Here is a 22,499-nt window from a genome sequence, read left to right as displayed (position 1 = left end):
CTTGACATCTTACATAGCAAATCAAGTGCCAGATGGTATCATAGTCTGCTCTAAGGTGGAAAAAACCTGTTCCAGTTTTCTTCTCCCTTTGAAAGCAATTCTCAATGCACATGGTAAGTGGTCACAGATGTTTTGATTTGCTTAGAAACCTGCCTGATTATCACTCAAAAGCTGTTCTGTCATGGGTATAATTCTTTGTAGGATCTTCCACTTCAGGATTTTGTAGCTACATATCAGGAGTGATAGTGGGTGATAGCTGGCTGCTAACCAGTGGGAGTTTTATTTGTTAGTTTTACCAAAGCCAAATGAAAAATAATCACCGTAGCTGTCTGCCATATCTTTGGTATCATGTTCTCCTGTATGACGCAGGATATGAAGATAGACAGTCAGTGGTGGTTTTTCTTCTAAAGATGTTGTAGGAGTCCAGATAATACATTGTTAAAGCTGCAGGCTTTCCCTGTTTTCATTCATTTCAGTGCCTTTTCTATTTCTTTCTAGAACTAGAGGATAGTTGAAAGTTTTCATCTTGATTGAGTTGTGGAGATGGCTTGTATTGATGCCATTTCTTTGCCTCAGAAATTGTATCTTTGCCTGCTTTAGTGATGTTGGTCAGGCAACACTATTTGGAGACACCTTCTGTTTTCACGTATCTGGTGAATTTTGTACTACAACTACTTCTCAATAAGTGTCCATGATCTTGATATGTCTATTTCTAAGATTGCTTTTCCCACAATGCTTTTTGGGCTACATTCAGGCTGTCTAGGAGATGGTTGGCTATTTCTGTATCGCTGAATTTTTTTATACTGTTTAAAGAGTTCTGCACATTCTTTGTCGAGAGATTGTATATAGGATTTTTGGACAGCCACATGGGAGGGACTTGGAGACATCCTTAATATTTACCTTGGTAAACCCTGAATATGCTTTGGTTTTTTGAGATGTTATGCTGGATACAGACTGTATATCTGTCAGTGAGCTTTGTCCCAGTCTGCCTTTCTGTAGTTCGAATGAAGCCTTAGGCTGGTGGTCAAAATAGGTATGATAACCTCTATTTGGATAAGGATGCTGACAGATGAGAGTGCTGTTCAACATATTCAGAAATGATCTGGAAAAAGGGGTGACCAGTGAGGTGGCAAAATTTGCAGATGATGCGCAATTATTCAAGATAGTTAAGTCCAAAGCTGACTGCAAAGAGTTACAAAAAGATCTCACTAAACAGGGCAACAAAATGGCTGGTGAAACTCAATGTTGATAATTATGGGGTCTAAATTAGCTGTTATCACTCAAGAGAAAGATCCTAGAGTCATTATGAATAGTTACCTGAAAACATCCACTCAATGTGCAGCAGTAATAAAAAAAAAACCTAGTAGAATGTTAGGAACCATTAGGAAAGGGATAGATAATAACATAGAAAATATCATAATGCCACTATATAAATCCACACCTTGAATACTGCAAGAAGTTCTAGTTGCTTCATCTCAAAAAAGACATATTAGAATTGGAAAGGTGCAGAGAAGGCCATTGAAATGATTTAAGGTTATGGAACACTTTTATATGAAGAGAGCTTAAATAGACTTGGACTGTTCATCTTAGAAAAAAGAAAAATAAGAGGAGATATAGTAAAGGTCTACAAAATCATGAATGGTATGGAGAAAGTGAATAGGGAAGTGATATTTATCCTTTCACACAACACAAGAACAATGAAATTATATAGGAAGCAAGTTTAGAAGAAATAAAATGAAATAACTTCATACAATGCACAGTGAACCTGTGGAACTTGTTGGTAGGGGATGTTGTGAAGGCAAAAAGTATAACTTGGTTCAAAAAAGAAGTAGATACGTTCAAGGAGGATAGTTACATCAATGGCTATTAGACAAGATGGTCAGGGATGCAACCCCATGCTCTGGGAGTCCCTAAACCTCCAACTGCCAGAAGGTCGGACTGGACATCAGGGAATGGATTACTTGAAATTGCTCTGTTCTGTTTATTCCCGCTGAAGTATTTGGCACTAGTTCCTGTTCGAGACAGGATACTGGGGTAAATGGACCATGGATCTGACCCAGCATGGCTGTCCTTATGCTGGCCATGGCGGGAATTTCCAGGGCCCCTCAAGCAATGTTTCCTCTTATTTTTTTCCATCCATGTGCGGAATGAATTTTGTTATGTGCACCAATATCAAGGTCATGTGCAGATGCGCACCACCAGTAGAAACAAAAAACCTAGATATAATATATATTTTTTAAAGTTACCATAGGGAGAATTACTCCAGTCCAGAAACTAAAATAACTTTAAAAGAATAAAATTACAGAGAATATATGTGCATTGCAGGAAGTATCAAGAAGTAACAACAACACAAGTATGTGTTGGAAGGTGAGTGTGAGACACACACAGTGGTTGAGTGTGTGTGTGTGACAGTGCCCCTTTAAGTATGCTGCCCTTTTAAGTAGATCGACACTCACCAGTCTGAAGGCTCCTTGTTCAGACACAGCAGCAGCCGCCAGCAAGCTCCATCCTACGTCCCACTCCTGAGCCCTGTCGTATCCCTCCCCTCGATCTGCGGAGATGAGGTACATGGGTGGAGGGGGAGGGGGACATCCTGACATCAACGACCCCTCTCCGCAATGCACAGCAAGCAGAAGGCTCCCAGGAGCAGCTGGTCAGGGGCTCCAACCCAAGGCAGAGGGCAGGAGCAGCATGGCAGTGTGGGGAGAGGCATCTGAAGTGTGCGGGACTTGATAGACTGCTGGGCGGCCATGCAGCCATGCAGTTTAGAGGGAACTTAGCCCACAGGTGGTTTGTAAAAGGCAGTCTCCAGCAGACATGACCCAACTGAAGTCAGGGAATTAGCCTTGTTTCCAGCAGATAGAATGAAAAGTTGCTGGTTACTTAAGGTCATGAAGAAAATGTAGTTTATTGAGAGAAGCCCAGTTTGCAAAGTCTATTCTGCTTTGATCAGATTCTCTATAGTCCCAGATTGTGTGCTGGCTATTGAAGTCTCCAGCCTAAATGCTGGAGCGATGGTAAAGCTGGAGCTGATTAGGGGGCTTGTAGACATTAGCCACTTTAAATTGGCTGATGCTTCTAATGTCACAGTAGTTGGATGTGGAAAGTCTACCATCTACATCAACTAAGTTGGACTCAGCCATATTGTTCATACAAACTGTACTTTGAGGTCAAAACCAGAGCTTATGGGAATTAACACGTGTTTCATGAAGGCAGATGACACTAACGTTGTGTTAGGAGGTAATGTTTTCAAGAACAGAGAACTGTAGCACCTCGAGGGCAGGGGCAACATTTATAACATTTTCATGTCCTTGTCTAGGCCCACAGTAACTGGGATCCAATAGATTCAGTTTGCTAGTTGTAGTTTTGATTTTCCCTGAAAGTTAATCATAGGATACACAAGAATGCGGCTGCATTGTACTCAAGGGAACCATTGTCTCTTTTTATGTGCATTTATACGGTGCCTAGAACATTGGGGCCACAAAATGGTCCAGTAATATGAATGGCTAGTAATAATTAAGCACATGTTTCTCTTTTTCATTCTTTGAGTGAATCTGCCAGCAAGACACAAATCAAAACTAGGCCGTGTGCTTCATAAGGGAAAAGCTGCAAGTGAGAGTTTACATGCTGTGGTAACTATTGGAGACTCAAATAATTGAAATTACTATGAAGTGAGCAAATTTCTTGATTCCATGTTATCTGATTCCCAACATTTGGGAGACGAGGTGTTGGGAGAGGAAGTCTGATGTATCCTCTAGAAATTACTTGAAATTCTTTTCAGCCTGACATTAAGTAATGTACGTTTTTTTTTAAAGTGTCACATGGCTTCACTCACCATCAATTCTCAAGCAATGTATTGCTATTTATGGCCAGATTGACTGTTTATTATCTTTTCTTAATTCAAAACCTGATCCTGTATTCTTTGAGAACCCAAACAGTAACATCTAATTACAGACAACCCTGTTCTTGTTCTTGTTCTGTGTTGTTCTTGACTGGTATTTTAATGTTGAATCCTCTCACTGTTCTCCATTTGACCTAGAACTGAGAACCCTGAGCTATAACATAGTACAACTTATTCATCGACTACATATTGACCTCCACCTTAGTTCTGCCAATCATGCCAGCTTTGACCACAAATTTGTCTCCCTCTTCCTCAAGTACCTCCATGTTTCCTTCTGTGCCACCCATATGGATGAAATAAACCTCCCTGTCAAAAATTAATAAGACCTACCACCTTACCCTCTTTTAAATCCCTCCTCTGCTGCAACACCTACAAATCACTTGCATCTGGCATTGGGAAAGCAACCAGCTGAGACCTCTGCTCTTTTGCAAATATGTTTGTTTTATTGCTACCAACTCATTCCCCACCCTTCTCTGTTTCATCCTGTCTAAGATTTACCTTGTGAGTTCTCTGGAGCTGGGACTGTCTGCTTTACTTGTCAGTACGCTAGCAAGATAGATCCTTAACAGTGGTTCCTCAGCACTACTGTAGTACAAAAAATAATAAAACAAACAAAATTGATAGTAAAAACACAAGAGGTGCACAGTGCATCCTGCATTACTTTATTGAAAACCAACAAGGGCTAATGTAGTGGGACAGTCATCCCGCTCCAGCCCTGAAGAGGTTAAAACAGCCCTGGGAAAGGGCTGCCCTGGGGAGCCAATAGGGTAGGCTGATTAGGAAGGCAGCTGGGGCCATGCCCCAATCAGGCTACACTTGGCCCTGTTATAAGGGCTCAGGGAAGAGCTGCATCAGTCTTTCTCCAGCCTTGGAGGGAGAAGGACCCGGCTGCCTGGGAGCTCAGGGTACAGGGAATGGAGCAGGACTGGGGGAAAGGCAAGAGGAGCTGGGGAGCTCCAGCCTGGCAACTCCCCAGGCTGCGGGCCTGGTTAAAGGCCAAAACAGATACTGGGGTTGCACAGGGCTGCCCAGAGGTGTGGGCAAGTGGGGCAATTTGCCTCGGGCCCCGGAGGGGCCCCGTGAGCCCTGGCTGAGAATCCCTTCCCTGGCTAGAGGTGCCTTTTTAATTTTTACTCACGTGGCGGTGGTCCGGGTCTTCGGCGGCACTTCGGTGGCAGGTCCTTCAGTGCTGCCGAAGACATGGAGTGAGTGAAGGACTCGCTGCCGCCGAAGACTTGGAGCGCCGCCCGGTGAGTACAAGCGCCGCAGTGGATGGTGCCTTTTTTTATGTCTGCTCCCTCGCTTTGCCCAGGCCCCCTGAATCCTCTGGGCGGCCCTGGGGTTGCAGAGGCTGCAGTCCAGATTTAGGCAGAGGCAGCTGGTCCAACCCTCTTGCCAATGATGAGTGGCCTTTTACAGGCTGCAGTTTGCCCCAGCGAGTGGGGAATAGATGATGACTGTCAGTAGCCACTGAGGCAAGGTGGGGTTAGAGGGTTGGAGGTTCCCCTGAGAGGGGAGACCCAGAGTGTGGGGGTAGAACCAGGGGTGGCTCCAGGCACCAGCACGCCAAGCACGTGCTTGGGGCGGCAAGTCAAGGGGGATGCTCTGCTGGTTGCCGCGAGGGCGGCAGGCAGGTTGCCTTCGGCGGCATGCCTGCGGACGGTCTGCTGGTCCCGCGGCTTCAGCAGATCTCCCGCATGCATGCCTCCAAATCCGCGGAATCGGGGACCTCCCGCAGACAAGCCACCGAAGGCAGCCTGCCTGCCGTGCTTGGGGCGGCAAAATACCTAGAGCCGCCCCTGGGTAGAACCCTGAGTAAAAGGGCACCGGGGTCTGGGAGGGACATGGGGCCTGAGGCAGGTGAGACATCAGCCGGCAGAGGGTGCTCTGGAGATGGAAAAGAGCTAATTCCCAGGGTGATCAGCAGGAGACACTGCACCAGTGGGTCGTCACTTTGCTACAGCTAAGAATATTGAAAAGAGTAAACCAGAGAAAAGCTCAGATAAACAAGGGCAATGTAACTAGACTATTTCTGCAAAAGTCAGTGAATGCTGCCAATGCTTAAACCATAATCTGTTTGTGTTTTTTACATTAAAAACAAAACAAAAGGATTGATTTGGAAAATCTCTTGTCAGAGATGAAAGTATGCCGGTACGGTCCAGTACGGCGTACCGGCAAGAGCCAGTACGCCGGGCCGGACTGGACCAGCTTCTGCGACGGTGGTTTAAAAGGGCCCAGGGCTCCAGTTGCTCTGGGTAGCCCCAGGCCCTTTAAATCCGCGCTGGAGCTCCGCAAGCCAGGCTCGGGCGAGGATTTAAAGGGCTCTGTGCTCCTGCCGCTGTGGGGAGCCCCAGGCTCTTTAAATTCCCTCCGGACTTCCAGCAGCCGGCCTTTAATTCACCCCGGGGCTCCCAGCCACCTCTGCAGCTGGTAGCTCCGGGGTGATTTAAAGGCCCTGGGCTCCCAGCCACAGCCGGAGCCCCAGGACCTTTAAATCTTGAAAGGCCCTGCCCCTTCTGGTTGAGGCCTTGCCTCTTCCAGTTGAGACCACGCCCCCCACTCAGGACTCCAGCATACCGGTGAGTCCTTTAAGTTACTTTCACCCCGTCTCTTGTATTTTTTCCAATATAAGTGCTGCATTTGCTTTGCAGAATTATTGTCCTTCCATTGGGCAATGATCAATTCAAATCTCACAATGTTTTTCAATGTGAAAGACTGATTAGCCTGTAGTGACTGGCAGTTTATTTGATAGTAGTTTTGAGAATGTTCAAACCTGAGGGAAGTTCTGGCTGATGTATGTAATTTAGCCCTCTTGACTGTGTGGATGGGGTTATTGATTTGCTGTAAGGGATACTTATGCTTCTGATGGATATTTTTATGTGAATACTTGCTTAAATATGCATATAAAGTACAATGAATATTTGCCTTTGTGGCAGTTATTATCTACCTTTTTTGAAACCTCCATCCCCAAATGTTGATTTGTTCACAGTGGCTTTGAGATTGTGTTGCTTTTTATTTCTTGTTCTTAAAACTGGGAGTAAATTATAGTGATCATGAGGCTAAAAGTAATGGCAAGAGCCATGAATCGCACTCACAAGCTATGCATGCTTTACAGCAGCCATTAGAATCCAGCTTGATGCTTCCCATGAGCAGAGGTTACTAATCAGTCAGAATTGTGCTAAATTATGTTGTGCTCTATGTGAGAGGAGCAAAGTTCTGTAGGGACTAGGCTGAGACATCCAAACACATTTCATTTGTCAAATGATCCAAAATTGAACCCAGATTTTTATAGGGGTTGAACAATTGCTCCTTAACTCGCTATGCCACTCATTCCCTGACATTAGATTTTGAAAAGAGAATAGAAATGAAATTGAAAACCGAATTCTCCATGATTTTTCCTTGGGGGCGGGGAGGGCAATGAATCCATTATGTGTATATATTTGCTTGGAATATGGCCCACAATAAACACTGACGTTTAATTAAATAAGCAGAACATATTTGCACTTTCATATAGGGTTCTCAAAATATGTTACAAAGGTGTGTATGCATTATTAACCTCAAACAGCAGATGAATCTAGGGGTGAGATATTCACCCCCACTACAGCCACTTTATGCCAAGTTAAAAGGTTGGAGCAGCATAAAGGGGCCCTCAAATCCCTGTATCCAGCTACAGGAGGAATCCACTGGCGCACACACTGGGGAAGACAGGCAAAGGCTACCTCCTAAGGACCCCTCACTGCAGTCCCTGGCATATGGGTGTGAGGCTAGGGGCAAGGTAGGAGCATTAGCAGGACAGCTGCAACATTCAGCACTGCAGAGGTTCCAAGCAGCACTGCAATCCATAGGGCAGCCTGAGTAGCTAGCTGTACCATAGATAAGCTCCAGAGCAAGCCAGGATTGTGTCAGCTCATAGGTGGCTTAAACACAAATTTAACTCTGTCTCCCTCCCCTTACCTGGGGCTGCAGGTTCTGTGCTGTGCCTCTTACAAACAGCAGTTTAGAATCTCATCCCATGGCCCCTCAAATCCATCACTTTCTCTGATTACTTGACAGCACTGCTTCTAAGGGCTAGTTGACACTAGAAGTGCTAGTTGGCACAGCTGCACCCATAAGTGCCAACTCCAGTGATGCTCTGGGGCTGGAGCACCCATGGGAAAAATAGTGAGTGCTCAGCACCCACTGGTGGCCCCACTGATCAGCTCCCCCGCATGCTTCCCACTTGCTGACAGACCTTGCCAATCAGTCCCTCCCTCCCACTCCCCAGCGCCTTCAACCAACGGATCAGCTCCTCCTCTCTCAAATGAAGTAAAAATCTTAAATGAACTAAATTGTACTATAGAATCTCTATGGATAGTAATTCCATGCTTGTAAAATAATAATATAGCAGTAGGGCTAATTACAGACCACCTGACCAGGATGGTGTTAGTGACTCTGAAATGCGAAGGGAAATTAGAGAGGCTATTAAAATTAAAAAAAACCTCAATAATAATAATGGGGGATTTCAACTACCCCCATATTGACAGGGTATATGTCACCTCTGGATGGGATGCAGAGATAAAGTTTCTTGACACCTTAAATGACTGCTTCTTGGAGCAGCTAGTCCTGGAACCCACAAGAGGAGAGGCAATTCTTTATTTAGCCCTAAGTGGACCACAGGATCTGGTCCAAGAAGTGAATATAGCTGGACGGCTTGGTAGTAGTGACCATAATATAATTATATTTAACATCCATGTGGTGGGGAAAACTCCACAGCAGCCCAACACTGTAGCATTTAATTTCAGAAAAGGGAACTACACAAAAATGAGGAGGCTAGTGAAACAGAAATTAAAAGGTACAGTACCAAAAGTAAAATCCCTGCAAGCTGCCTGGAAACTTTTTAAAGACAGTATAATAGAGGCTCAACTTAAATGTATACACCAATTTAAAAAACATAGTAACAGAACCGAAAAAGAGCCACCGTGTTTAAACAACAAAGTAAAAGAAGCAGTGAGAAGCAAAAAAGCATCCTTTAAAAAGTGGAAGATAAATCCTAATAAGGAAAATAGAAAAGAGCATAAACTCTGGGAAATGAAGTGTAAAAATATAATTAGAAAGACCAAAAAAGAATTTGAAGAATAGCTAGCCAAAGACTCCAAAAGTAATAGCAATTTTTTTAAAAATACATCAGAAGCAGAAAGCCTGCTAAACAACCAGTGGGGCCACTGGACAATCGAGATGCTAAGCGAGCACTCAAAGATAAGGCCATTGCGGAGAAACTAAATTAATTCTTTGCATCGGTCTTCACCGTTGAGGATGTGACGGGGATTCCCAAACCTGAGCCATTCTTTTTGGGTGACGGATCTGAGGAACTGTCCCAAATTGAGGTGTCATTAGAGGAGGTTTTGGAACAAATTGATAAACTAAACAGTAATAAGTCTCCAGGACCTGATGGTATTCACCCAAGAGTTCTGAAAGAACTCAAAAGTGAAATTGCAGGACTACTAGCTCTCATCTGAAACCTGTCATTTAAATCAGCTTCTGCACCAAATGACTGAAGGATAGCTAATGTGATGCCAATTTTTAAAAAGAGCTCCAGAGGTGACCCTGGCAACTACAGGCCAGTAAGCCACTTCAGTACCGGGAAAATTGGTTGACACTTTCGTAAAGAACAAAATTGTCAGACACATAGATGAACATAATTTGTTTGGAAATAGTCAACATGTTTTTTGTAAAGGAAAATCATGCCTCACCAATCTACTAGAATTCTTTGAGGGGGTCAACAAGCATGCGGACAAAGGAGATCCAGTGAATATAGTGTATTTAGATTTTCAGAAAGCCTTTGACAAGGTCCCTCACCAAAGGCTCTTAAGCAAAACAGTCACAGGGTAAGAGGGAAGGTTCTTTCATGGATTGGTAACTGGTTAAAAAATAGGAAACAAAGGGTAGGAATACATGGTCAGTTTCAGAATGGAGAGAGGTATAAAGTGGTGTCCCCCAGGGATCTGTACTGAGCCCTGTCCTATTTAACATATTCATAAACAATCTGGAAAAAGGGGTAAACAGTGAGCTGGCAAAATTTGCAGATGATACAAAACTACTCAAGATAGTTAAATCCCAGGCAGACTGTGAAGAGCTACAAAAGGATCTCACAAAAGTGGGTGAATGGGCAGCACAATGGCAGATGAAATTTAATGTTGATAAATGCAAAGTAATGCACATTGGAAAACATAATCCTAACTATACATATAAAATAATGGGGTCTAAATTAGCTGTTACCACTCAAGAAAGAGATCTTGGAGTCATTGTGAATAGTTCTCTGAAAACATCCACTCAATGTGCAGCAGCAGTCAAAAAAGTGAACAGAATGTTGGGAATCATCAAGAAAGGGATAGATAATAAGATGGAAAATATCATATTGCCTCTATATAAATCCATGATACGCCCACATCTTGAACACTGCGTGCAGATGTGGTTGTCCCATCTCAAAAGATATATTGGAATTGGAAAAGGTTCATAAAAGAGCAACAAAAATGATTAGGGGTATAGAATGGCTTCCATATGAGGAGAAATTAATAAGACTGAGACTTTTCAGCTTGGAAAAGAGGCGACTAAGGGATGGGGGTATGATAGAGGTCTATAAAATCATGAGTGGTATAGAGAAAGTACATAAGGAAGTGTTATTTACTCCTCCTCACAAGGGGCCACCAAATGAAATTAATAGGTAGCAGGTTTAAAACAAACACAAGAAAGTATTTTTTCACTCAACGCACTGTCAACCTCTGGAACTCCTTGCTAGAGGGTGTTGTGAAGGCCATACTATAATGGGGTTCAAAAGGGAGCTAGATAGGTCCATCAATGGCTCTCTTCCATGAATCTATTAGCCAGGATGGGCAGGAATGGTGTCACTAGCCTCTGTTTGCCGGAAGCTGGGTTTGGGTGAAAGGGCATGGATCACTTGATGATAACCTGGCTGTTCATCCCCTTTGGGGCACTTGCCATTGGCCACTGTCAGAAGACAGGATACTGGGCTTGATGGACCTTTGGTTTGATCCAGTATGGCCGTTCTTCTGTCCCCCTCCCACCCGCACCCGAACCTTTTACCAGCCGATGATCAGCTGTTCAGTGGCATGCAGGAGGCACAGGGGGGTGGGGAGGAGGAGGAGGGAGAGGAAGAGGCAGAGGGAGGGTGGGTGAGCTCAGGGGAGGGGGTGGAGTGGGGGCAGGAAGAGGTGGGGAAGGGGTGGAGTGGGGGGTTAAGCAGCCCCTGAGAAATCGGAAAGACAGAGCCTATGGGAGAGAACTTTCCTATCAGCATAATAAATTTGCCTCTGTGAGAGGTGATAGCTATTTCTCCCACCAACATAGCACTGTCCACGCCAGTGCTTAGGGTCATTGTAACTTATGTCACTCAGGGTAGCTTATTCACACCCCTGAGCAATATAAGTTATACTGAAGCAAGTGGCAGTGTAGACCTGGCTTTAAATGGAAGTATATTTACATCAAAAATACTGAAGAAATGGGGCAGAAAAAAATAATATTCTAGTTCTCCTGACAACACAAAATTACATACAATCTTTTTGGAATAAAACTGATTGAAATTCTCTTTCACAGAAATAACTTCAATATATGGCTATAATACAATGACTGAGCTCTATAAAGAAAATAATGGAAATTGCCCATTCTTACTAAAATTATGCCACCACAAATCCACATAAATCCTCTATTTAAAAAAATAGACTAGGCAATAGTTTTATGCTGCGTACTCAAAGACTCTAGCTGTGATAACAGCTAGCTTTCCAGATGTTCCCACCCCCCTCTTGTTTTCTTGAATAGTTTGTGACCCAGTAAATCTTTGGATTTGTTTTGACTTCAAATTGAGGCCCATAGTTGCTAGAAAAATCTTAAACCAGTGGTTTTCCGCATTGTCCATACTATAATCCCATGTTACAGTGGGAGTGAAAAAAACTCAGGATCCTCGTATCTAGCCTTAAAAAACAATGGGTGATCATGACACATCCAGGAACTATAGGACTCCCAGGTTGAGAATCCATTATTTAAACTCTTTCAACTAAAGCCTCCCCTGCTGCTTCCCTCACTGACAAATATACATGGTGTTTATATCTTATTTTGTAATTCACTGAATTTTTTTTTTACTTTCCAAATAAGAAATGAATGGGATATTAATATGTTCCAGACCAATGAACAAGATACAGTATTACACACGTATGTGCCATCAATCATCATTATTTAGTATAGCTGCTTCAATGATTATAAATAATAATTGCCAACTTTTATTTTAACTTGTAATTTGGATGGAGCTACTTAAAGACCAAAGCCCAGGGAGGGCTAGAGAGAGACACCACCAGAGGGGTACTGAGATAGGCCTTGGTGGACCGTATACCTTGGAAGGGGTTTGTGCTGGTTAACATGCAGACAGTGTGACTCGGCCAGAGCACTGTGTCACTGACAAACCCACCTGAGAAACATCAAAGGGGGTCACCAGAACTAAAGAACGTGGACATGTGGAACCAGAGAGGGGCACTAGCGAGATGTGAGTGCCAACCCCATTACAAGAGGATTACAGAGTATCTTTAGAAAAGTTTCCTGGAGATCTCTATGTAGGATTCCCAGGAGATCTCTGTGTGCACTAACAAACTTTTCTGCAGGGCCCATACTGTGTAGCCGCATAGGGGAATGAGAAGCAGATGCAAACAGTCCTAGTTTTGTTAATTTCTATCCCTTATCCCACTTCTATCCTGTAACAAAATAAAGGAGAGCTCTACCTCATGTGACCATGTAGCATCAAAGCAAACTGAGTACTTACTAGACCTCCCCTCTCCTGCTTCAGACACACTAGAGCTGGAGTGTTGGCACTGGCTAGATCCCTTCAGTGTCAAAAAGAGCTCTTGGCTCGCTGTGCCACCGGATGACCCTGTTGCCTGTCCCACATTCTCCTACAACTCGACTTCCTTGTCCACCACTTCATCCTCAGGGTCAACTCCATTGGCCACTGCCTCCAATCCCCCTAAAGTATCTCTGGGGTTCTTTGTGTTTGAGGTGGGGTCAGTGCTGAGGAGGGCGTGCAGCATGTCTTCAGCGCTGCATCAGAGCAACGGTTGGCTTCCCTCAGCTCCTTGATCTTAGCACACTCTGCTGCAGGTCCCTTTTGTGCCCCTTCTCCTCCATGCTACAAGCAATCTGCTCGTAGGTATCAAAGTTCCTATGGATGGAGCGGAGCTGCGACTGCACAGCCTCCTCTTCCCACAGACTCAACAGATCCAACAACTGCAGTGTACTCCAGGCGATAGTGCATTTGCTGTGGAAAGCCAGCATGGTCAGCTGGGCAGATGCTATGTGAACTCTCCACACCAAGCAAACAGGAAGTGGAATTCCTGTGCCTTTAAAGGTGAAGGGACACATGCCTGTGTACCTGGCTGCAGGGCAGGAGAGTTCAAACTGCTGATCAGAGTGGTCATGATGGGCATTATTGGACACCTCTTGGAGACTACTTAGTGTGACATAAACAAACATAGTGTCTACACTTACATTGCATTGCTCTAACTTCTTCACAAAAAGCTCTGTGCCTCTTGTCGAGCTGGTTTTATTATGTCGACACAGCAGGAGAGTTAAATTGGCAGGAGGAGCACTGCAGCATGCACATCTCCACTGTTTTGTTGACGAAAGCTGCCTTTTATCGATAAAGCTGTGTGGTGTGAACAAGGCCTTATTCTGTGTTTGTACAGTGCCTAAGACAATGGGGCCTGATTTCTTTTGGGCCTTCCAGGTGCTATTGTAATACAAAATAAGACACTAAGGAAGATTTGTTGGTGCAACTCTCGCTCTTTTAATAGATATTCAGTGACAACTGGAGCTCTTTTGTTGCTTCCCCTTTTTTCACTCTTAAACTTTGTCTATATGAGGGAAATTTGGGTGGAGGGTGGGAGAATCCCTGACACCATTTCTGCTGCACTACGGTCAGCAATATTGGGAATTCCAATACAGACAGCTCTTTGGCTTTAGCCCGGCATGAGTTGGACTTGATCTAATCATCATGGTGCTGAAAATGGCTGCCAGAGATGGGAGACGTCTATTTAAGGGGTCTCAACTTCCAAGTTCCAATGCAACTTGGACTAGTACTAGTAATAGTGATGTAGAAAAAGCTTTATTCTGTTTACTTTATGCGTGTTTACAGTTATAGCTCAGCATCTCCAGCCATTGTTGCTCCACTGCAGACACTGAAGTAGCTATTTTGTTTTCTTGTTTTGAGCTAGCAGAACAAATATTGGATTCACCTCAACTGATGAAATTCATCCAAATAGCACCAAAGTCAGTGAAATTACTCCAGATTTACACCTGTGTAATTGAGAGAAGAATTTCACCACTTTTCCATTTCTTCATCGACAAACTGTGATGGGATATCATAGGCCTACTTTTTTTTTTCCCCTCACAATTTAAGCCCCTACATATAGGTAATTCCCAATGCCAGCTTCTCACTTGCTCCATGTACACATCTGTTTGGGGGCTCTCATCTGCAGTTTAATGGTTGTTTGGAGGTTCCTCTACAGAACCATGACGTGTGTCTTCTACATCAGACATTATTTGAGGGTCATCCTCCAAGTAGCCATCACTATCTCATTGCACATCATGAGTGACTCTGAACTGTTCTACAGAATTACCTGTGAATTTCCTAAATCAGACTGTGTGTGAGAGTTACCACTGCCCAATAGGCTTTCCCTTCACCCCTCCCCTGGTTCTTGTGACGCAGACAGAAAGCAGAAGACCAGAATTACAAACCGCAGGCAATGCAATGTTTATTGGAGTTAGTTTCAAGCAACCATATCCATAACCCTGACACCTCAGAACCTTTTCCCAGTGTCCCATCTGCTCCCCTCCTTAGCTGGCATAAATATACCTGAAGTATGCCCTTGGTCCCACCTCTTACAATTAATGGTCATGTTCTGTTTTGGGAGATCATGAGTCTGGGGGCTTCATTCCACCTCTTTTGTATCCTATGGGAGGGGTAAGGAGTGAGGCTGGTTTTCAGTCAGGGACAGGTATTTCTTTGGCCTTAGTGTTTCTTATACCTTCCCCCTCAGCCCCCCGTTTGCCCCTCCCAATTGGTTGCTTGACCTTGCCTTAGATAGGAGTTGAGGCAGTCTTCAAGTGTACGCTCGTATATTATTCTTCCACCATACCCAGTAGCACTTTAGCTGTTCTTATCTGTTCCCATTATATACCAAACCCATTTGGCTAGACAGAAGCAACACACAGTGTCGTCGTTCACACACATTAGTAAGGATATAAGTGTATCAGAAATCAAATGGGCAAACAAGACCCAAAATTCTAGCTCAGGCAAATATACAGGCCAAAATCCTGCATTGTCATCACTAATACTCCTAACAACCCCCAGCTTGTTTTCCCCACTGCTGATGTGTACCCTTGGGGATACTCCTTTTACCTTTTCCATGCCTAGTCATGCCTGCTCAGAACCAACCTCTAGAAGACTGCAGAATTTTTCAGTCAGCCACAAGAGCTTTTGCATTTTTGATGTAGTCTCCAGTTATCTTTTCTGTTAGAACCCCTTAGGATACTATATCCATCAGTTTTCTGAAGAGAGCATCATGTTTTTCCCAAATCTTTTTAGAATACTGAAGAGCTGTGCTTTGCTTATTGAGGTAAGAGAATAGTTCATAACAGTTTTCAGATACTTCATAAAGAGATACCCCTGCATTGCATTAGCTTTCAGTCCTTGTTTTTTTTATTCATAACCAGTAAAACACATACTTCGGGTTTGTGAATTTTGTATTTTCACTCACAGCTTTCTTAGGGCTTTGTGTGGGGTCGACCACTGAAAAATTGAAGGTGTGTTTGGATTGTTGCTTTTTACCAGAGTTTTTTGTTTTGTTCTTTGGCTTGATATATCTGAAACAAACAAAAAGAAACACCCCATTATTTTAAGCACCCAAAACCAAAACCAGTTTGCAACAAAATGCTTTAAAAAAAAAACCTACACACCTCTCCTTTTCATGAGGGGACATATACATTTTCCCACAGAAAAAAGACACATTGTACATGCCCCTAAAACACAAATTTAAGCAATAAAACTAACTTTAAAAAATGCCTCTAAATCACATAACAATTTAATCATTAAAACTAGCTTTTAAAAAAATAAAATAAAATAACACATTTAAAAGCAAGGTTTCAGAAATTTATCTTCCACCATACATATGTGCTGGTGTGTAGTTATTCTGTCCCCTCCCCCCCCACAAATGTATTTAGGCCTTTTGGTTAAAGAACACACAGTATTTTAGTTAGTATTATCCCCCCCCCAATGCACAAAACCTATACAACCTGTTTAAACTCATTTGTCAAAAAAACAATATTAAACACAAACATAGTCACTATGGGGTTTTACCTTGCTCTGGTGAATTACAGTTTGAAGTTGCTGCTTCCATACTAAACACATCACACTGCAATACAGATGTATCATTATTAGCAAGGACAGCATGCACAAAGAGTAAGACTGTATAATATACATTTTCAGAGTTATAAAACAAGCAACGTACCTCGTCTTGCAGTCCAGCAGCAGCCATTCCATTCAAGGTGGTTTCTATTGTAAAAAGACAAAAAAGCTCACATTATTATACCATCTTACCTCTTTGTTTTACTCAAACTTCAATGTCTGTAGTTAGCAAGTTGATTTGATCACTACAGCTCTTAATTAATAGCTACATAAGGAAAGGATGCACTGCTGCTCAGACATTCTCTTTTGTGATCTGTGGGGAAAATTAAATTGTCCACACAGGTGGGCTGCTTTTGGTTACCTTTGGTTAATATTTAGTTAAAATATATATTTTTTTCTGTTCCAATTAAAACTAAAACACTACAAAGCCTTACAGTATGAAATCCCCATACACAACAATCCTGAACGGTATTATACTGTCCTGGTTAAAGACTTTTCAGCTGATAATGAATCACTTAGGTATTTTGTTTTGTTTTTCAAGATGTCCTTTAGGCTTGAAATTTTGGTTTGTTTTTTAAATAAAAGTGGATGTAGTACCACTGTAGCATTGGTGAGCAACCTGCGGCCCATCAGCTTAATCTGCAGGTGGGCTGCCAGACAGTTTGTTTACATTTTCACAGCTTCCCGCAGTTCCCAGTGGCTGTAGTTCACCGTTCTCAGCCAATGAGAGCTGTGGGAAGTGGTGCAGGCTGCAGGGACGTGCTGGCTGCCACTTCCCGCAGCTCCCATTGGCTGGGAACGGTGAACTGCGGCCACTGGGAGCTGTGGGCAGCCATGCAAATGTAAACAAACTGTCTGGTGGCCCACCTGTGGATCACCCTGATGGGCCGCAAGTTGCCCACCACTGCACTATAGTCAACAGCCCTCAAATATCCTTAGCTTTTAAATATTTGATAGTGAGGATTTTGTTCTTAAAGTATATGCTTATTTTTTATAAATACGGGGAAGGTTTGTGGCTCCCTGCAACATTTACATTTTGGGATAGTCCAGGTGTTAGTTTTGAAAATTAATTATTTTTAAATTTTTCATGATTTTTTTCAGTTGCTAGAAAAAGCCAATAGCATTCTACAAACACCTGAGGCTTTATTTAATATATTGTTAATCAGAGCTCACCACCCTCATTTCTGTGGGTTAACTCTCATCAAACCTATTTACTCACCCTGGTCCCCAACAAGCCATATTTTTAATCCTGATGGAGTGTTAAGGAAGTGTGGGTGGATAATCACATCTAGGCCAACAGTAACAAGATAACCGAAGGCAATAGAGTCACCTTTGGTTAAACGGAGTTGCCCGAATTCATTTCAATGTGTTTGATTCAGTGCTATGGTTCTGAACCACAAATCTCAAACCTCCATGTTTTATAAAGTTATCAAATTGTGTCCCTAGCCTCTGTTTGCCAGAAGTTGGGAATGGGCGATAGGCGATGGATCACCTGATGATTAGCTGTTCAGTTAATTCCCTCTGAAGCACCTGGCATTGGCCACTGTCAGAAGACAGAATATTGGACTAGATCAGTGGTGGGCAACCTGTGGCCTGCGGGCTGCATGCCACCCATCAGGGTAATCTGATTGCAGGCTGCAAGACATTTTGCTGATGTTGACCATCCGCAGGCACAACCCCCCGCAGCTCCCAGTGGTCGCAGTTCGCTGTTCCCGCTAATGGGAGCTGCGAGAAGCGGCAGCCAGTATGTCCCTGTGGCCTGCCACTTCCCACAGCTCCCACTGGCCAGAAACAGAGAACAGCGGGCACTGGGATCTGCGGGGGGGCAGTGCCTGCAGACGGTCAACATCAGCAAAATGTCTCATGGCCCACAATCAGATTACCCTGATGCGCCTCAGGTTGCCCACCATTGGACTAGATGGACCATTCTTATGTTCTTAATAGTTTTTTGCTTTATTTTAAACACCAGAATTTTATTTCCCACAGTTTCAGCTATAAATGTTTCAGCTTTGCATTGTAAATAGGTCTCTTTTCTTAAATACCAATAGCAGGGTTCTCACAAACTATTTTAATTTTAAAAGTACAATCCTTGAAAGCCCTTCAAACCCTGTTTTAATTCAAGCACCCCACAGGCCTTGTAACAGAAATATAGATAGAGACTTAGACTTGTTACTGAGTCATAGTTACAACCTTTTCCTCAGTTATTTGTTTTTCCCCCATGGTCCTGACTCCTTAAATATTTTGCAATCACCCTACATGTCTTTTTTATTTCCGTCTACTGACTTTATACCTTTTAGTGTTTGATGAATGTACCCCATATGCTCTACACAACGTGTGGAATTCTGCTCCTTTTAAGGATGGACACTTTTTGTGTGTTATGCGTTAGACCAGAGATTACTTTTGAAAATATAGTGTTTTTAAATTTTTAATGACTTCCTAGAAAATTGACCCATAGCATTTTACAAAATACTATGTTTTGTACCATTAATCAGTGCATACCACCCCCTTTCTGTGGGCATTACCTAAATTGCTTCATTTGAACATTCAGCAAACTTGTTTATTGATAACGCTGTAGCTTCTATGAGGCATAAGATCTCTGTCACTGATGGGAAGTTAGGGGGCCCAGGTGAGTAATTATATCTGAATGCAATAGTTCCACACAAGTCGATTTTTTCAATAGGTGGTTGTTAAACCTATCAGTTCAAGAGGGATGAGATAGATATGTTGTATTCAAGCAGTAGTCTCAAACCTTCATGTTTCATAAAGATACACAGCTTTTTACTTTATTTTAAATACATGGTATTTTTATTTCCCCTGGAGTCTACTACTGAAAGTTTTTTTTCTTCTTCTGTGAATAGGTCTTTAGTTTCCCCCCAATATTGGGGGTGTGTGTCTCACAGACTATTTAATTTAAAAGACATACAGCACTTGAAAATAAACCACCAGATTCAATCAAACCCTTCATTTTATTTAAGGACCACACAGACCTTGTAACAGAAACTGAGAGAGTCACAAAGTTCTTTTCAACAGGTATTTCTATCTTCAGATACCAAGTTTTAATACCCCATGTTGGTCTTCTCACCATTCTCTAACTTAACCCTTTTAGATTTTTTTTACAAATAGTCTTTTTCCTAAGTAGGGTTCTGTAGCTTTTCGTGTGGATTAGGTGGTCGATAATATATTAACATGGGTATCCGTTGCTTTAGTAATTTTGTTTAAAACACTGTTAGGGTCTCAAGTGCTTTGCACAGCATTTACCAAGGCTACTCCTTATGCTAAATTTTCTTGGGTTAAGAACAGACATTGCATTGCATAACCTATACCATCACCCGTGTTTAATTAGCTTTCAAGACACATGTCAGCACCCAGGGCCGGGAACTTGCAGTTTATACCCTCAGAAGTTCAATTCACTCAGCCCTCACAATCTTTAGAAAGCTTCTCCCTAAAACAAAGATTAGTGACAGCATAAATAGAAAGGGGTGCAAGAGACAGCATAATGCTTTTACACCCATTACATGGCACAGGCTCAGTTAACTCTATGCCAAATGCCTTTCTTAAATCCATATAGTCGTCATCCTCTTCACACTTGGCGGCCTGCTTGAACAATCTGTCTTAATGTTGAGCAAAAACAAGTTAGGCTTGATTCATCTTTGCTCTCTGATGCAAAGCTGTCTAGGGCCTCTTGTTCCTCTAGAAAGGCATAATTGAGTTGTTGAAATATTTCCAGAAAACAAACAGCTGTAAGTCTCCTATTTTAGATTTACACAACTCCAGGCTGATTCCTGCCCATTCCATCCCCTTGAACTTCACTTTCTATAGTCTATTTACCTGAATGGTGTCTTCTCAGTCAATCTTGTCCAATGGTGACTCCAGGGAGTCATAGTCGCCTTCTCCAGGGAGTCAGACATCAGATGGGCACAGCACTCATCACTCTGACTCACAGTTATCTAGGTCTCACTGTCAGGCCAAAGAGTTCCTCTCAGCTGCTCCCGGCTCCTCAGAACTGTCACTGATATAGCGCTTTCTTTGCAGGCAACCTTAGGACCTAAAACAAATTCCATAGTTTACATGAGGGTGATGAAGGAGACCATGTTTCCTCTCAGTATTTGCATGATTTCTGTAAACACGTTATTGAAACAAGATGACCTCTTGCACACAGCAAGGGGTTTCTGGGCAGCACTTCCAATCAGCCAACAGTTAAGCTCCAGAGGCCGAGGTTTCCAGCCTAGATTCCTGTGCTATATCTATTCTGTCTATAGTCTTGGAAGTTTTGTGGGGCTGAAAATCACTCCAATTTGTAGAGGGAAGTGAGAGAAGGTCTTACAAGGGTCACATGATCCTCTTCCAGAGGGGCCACCCCAGAACTTGCCCTGATTAGTTATCCCTACTCTTGGGAAGGTCCTATAGGGCTGAAACCCTCTCCAATTGGTAGAGGGTGGCGGGGAGAGTTCTTAGGTCACATGTTACGCCTTGGTTCCAACACATGCCAACCTTTGGCCAGGATGCAATTCCCCAGGGGGGAGGGGTTTATGGGGCAGGGCCTTATGGGATTGGGGGTAGGGACAAAATTTGATTGATGGTAGACCTTAAATGACACATGATTAATGTATATTTTTCATACAACTGAATTCTAGAGAGTAGCTAATGGGATATTAGTGATTTTTCATTTTGTATAGTTTTAAAACAAGCCAGGCACATGTACCTGCATATGGCTTTTGGTTTGTATGTATGAAGTTCCTAAAATTACCTTTTTGGTTGATAATGCTAAAGGCATGAGACCATTATATATTCTTGTAACATGGCAACATCCTACTATGCTTTCAGTAGGAGCTCTGCACCTTCCGTGTGCAGGCCTCTAGACCACAAACACCAAAGAACAGAGGTGTCACAGATCCAAGTAAGTGCCCCTTTCTGGCTACCCAATAGGATGGCTTTGAAGAGAATCTAAGCCTCTGTTTTCTGGATTCTCAGAGTTGTTTTAAGCTTCTGGAGTCTGAGCTGAGTCCTGCATTCCCCCAGCCTCAGGTCTGTAGGCACACACTCGGCGCATCTCCATCAGAAACTGCAGTTGGAACCTGCAGTCCAGCTGCCTAGCCCTTCTGGGCATAGCACTGATCCTTCAGACTTCCCAGTACTCAAACATCTTGGCTGAAGCCCTGACCACACTGAAGTAAATAGAAGTTATGCCATTGACTTTAATAAGGCTGGGATTTTATCTATTGTCTCTTAACTAACGTGTAGAACTGTGTTTATGTGCTGTATCACACTACAGCCATGCAGCATATTATCAGCAATATATTTTGATGATAACGAGTAGCTGGTATATTACACAAGAGTAATGCTGTCTGTGCCCAATACAGTGGCTTTTTGTGTATGCTTGCCATAAAAAGCCCTAGTAACTAAATCTATGTGGGTGGGAGCACTGATTTTAATGTTTATATTTAATGTCACCATTATATTTTATATTTATATGTTGTGCTGTGCTCTGCTTTCTTGTACAGCATGTAGAGATTGTTCCAAATGGTTTTAAGAGGCTAAAAGCTGCAGTACATCATATTGCCTTCCAAATATATCTGAAAGAGTCCATCCTGGGTTTTTTCTAAGGAGAACCTAGAGTGTCAGTAATTTTAACTACTTGTTGTTAATACATAGATCTTCTCTATTCTCTTTTCCATCTCCATGTGAATCTAAAAATAAATATTTTTAAAATTGAAACTAACCCTAGAAATATGCATTTCCAGGGAATACCTGCTCTGCTCAGGACTCAGCATGGGATTTTCAAAAGCACATCAGTGATTTAGAAGCACAAGTCCTCTTGACTTTCAGTGGGATTTATGCTCCTAAATCATTGATGTACTTTTGAAAATCCTGCTCTTGGACTCAATGGCTTTCATTGAAAATTACTGCCATCTTTTGATACCAATAAGATCCTTTATATATGCAACAGAAGATACAGAATACATTTACAAACAAGCAATAATAACATGCCTGACCAAACAGGAGAATCCACAATGACTGTGGATAAGATGCCAGTAAAGCAAATTATTATGTAAAGGCAGCAAATTTCTCATCTTCCCAGACTTGAGCCCAATTACACTGGCAAGGAACTGATTTTATTGAATAAAGCTTTTATAGAAAACATTTCAGCATCTCATC

The 22,499-nt window shown here is 42.7% G+C and overlaps 1 protein-coding gene and 1 long non-coding RNA gene across 6 annotated transcripts in view; one reads left to right on the top strand and one right to left on the bottom strand.

Annotated features, from left to right (window-relative positions):
- Positions 1–22,499, top strand: part of TCERG1L (transcription elongation regulator 1 like) — a 248,497-nt gene that overhangs the window by 136,983 nt on the left and 89,015 nt on the right. The gene's annotated exons all lie outside the window — the stretch shown is intronic.
- Positions 15,666–16,458, bottom strand: LOC120369487. The gene is made up of 3 exons (XR_005583182.1): positions 16,447–16,458; positions 16,296–16,350; positions 15,666–15,802 (listed from the first exon to the last, which is right to left on the bottom strand). It is a non-coding gene; the product is annotated as an uncharacterized LOC120369487 (long non-coding RNA).

This window comes from Mauremys reevesii, linkage group 7 (assembly GCF_016161935.1).
Source record: "Mauremys reevesii isolate NIE-2019 linkage group 7, ASM1616193v1, whole genome shotgun sequence".
In the NCBI taxonomy this organism is placed as follows: domain Eukaryota; kingdom Metazoa; phylum Chordata; order Testudines; family Geoemydidae; genus Mauremys; species Mauremys reevesii.
The sequence above is the reverse complement of the archived record's forward strand: the minus strand, read 5'-3'. Positions and strand labels throughout refer to the sequence as shown.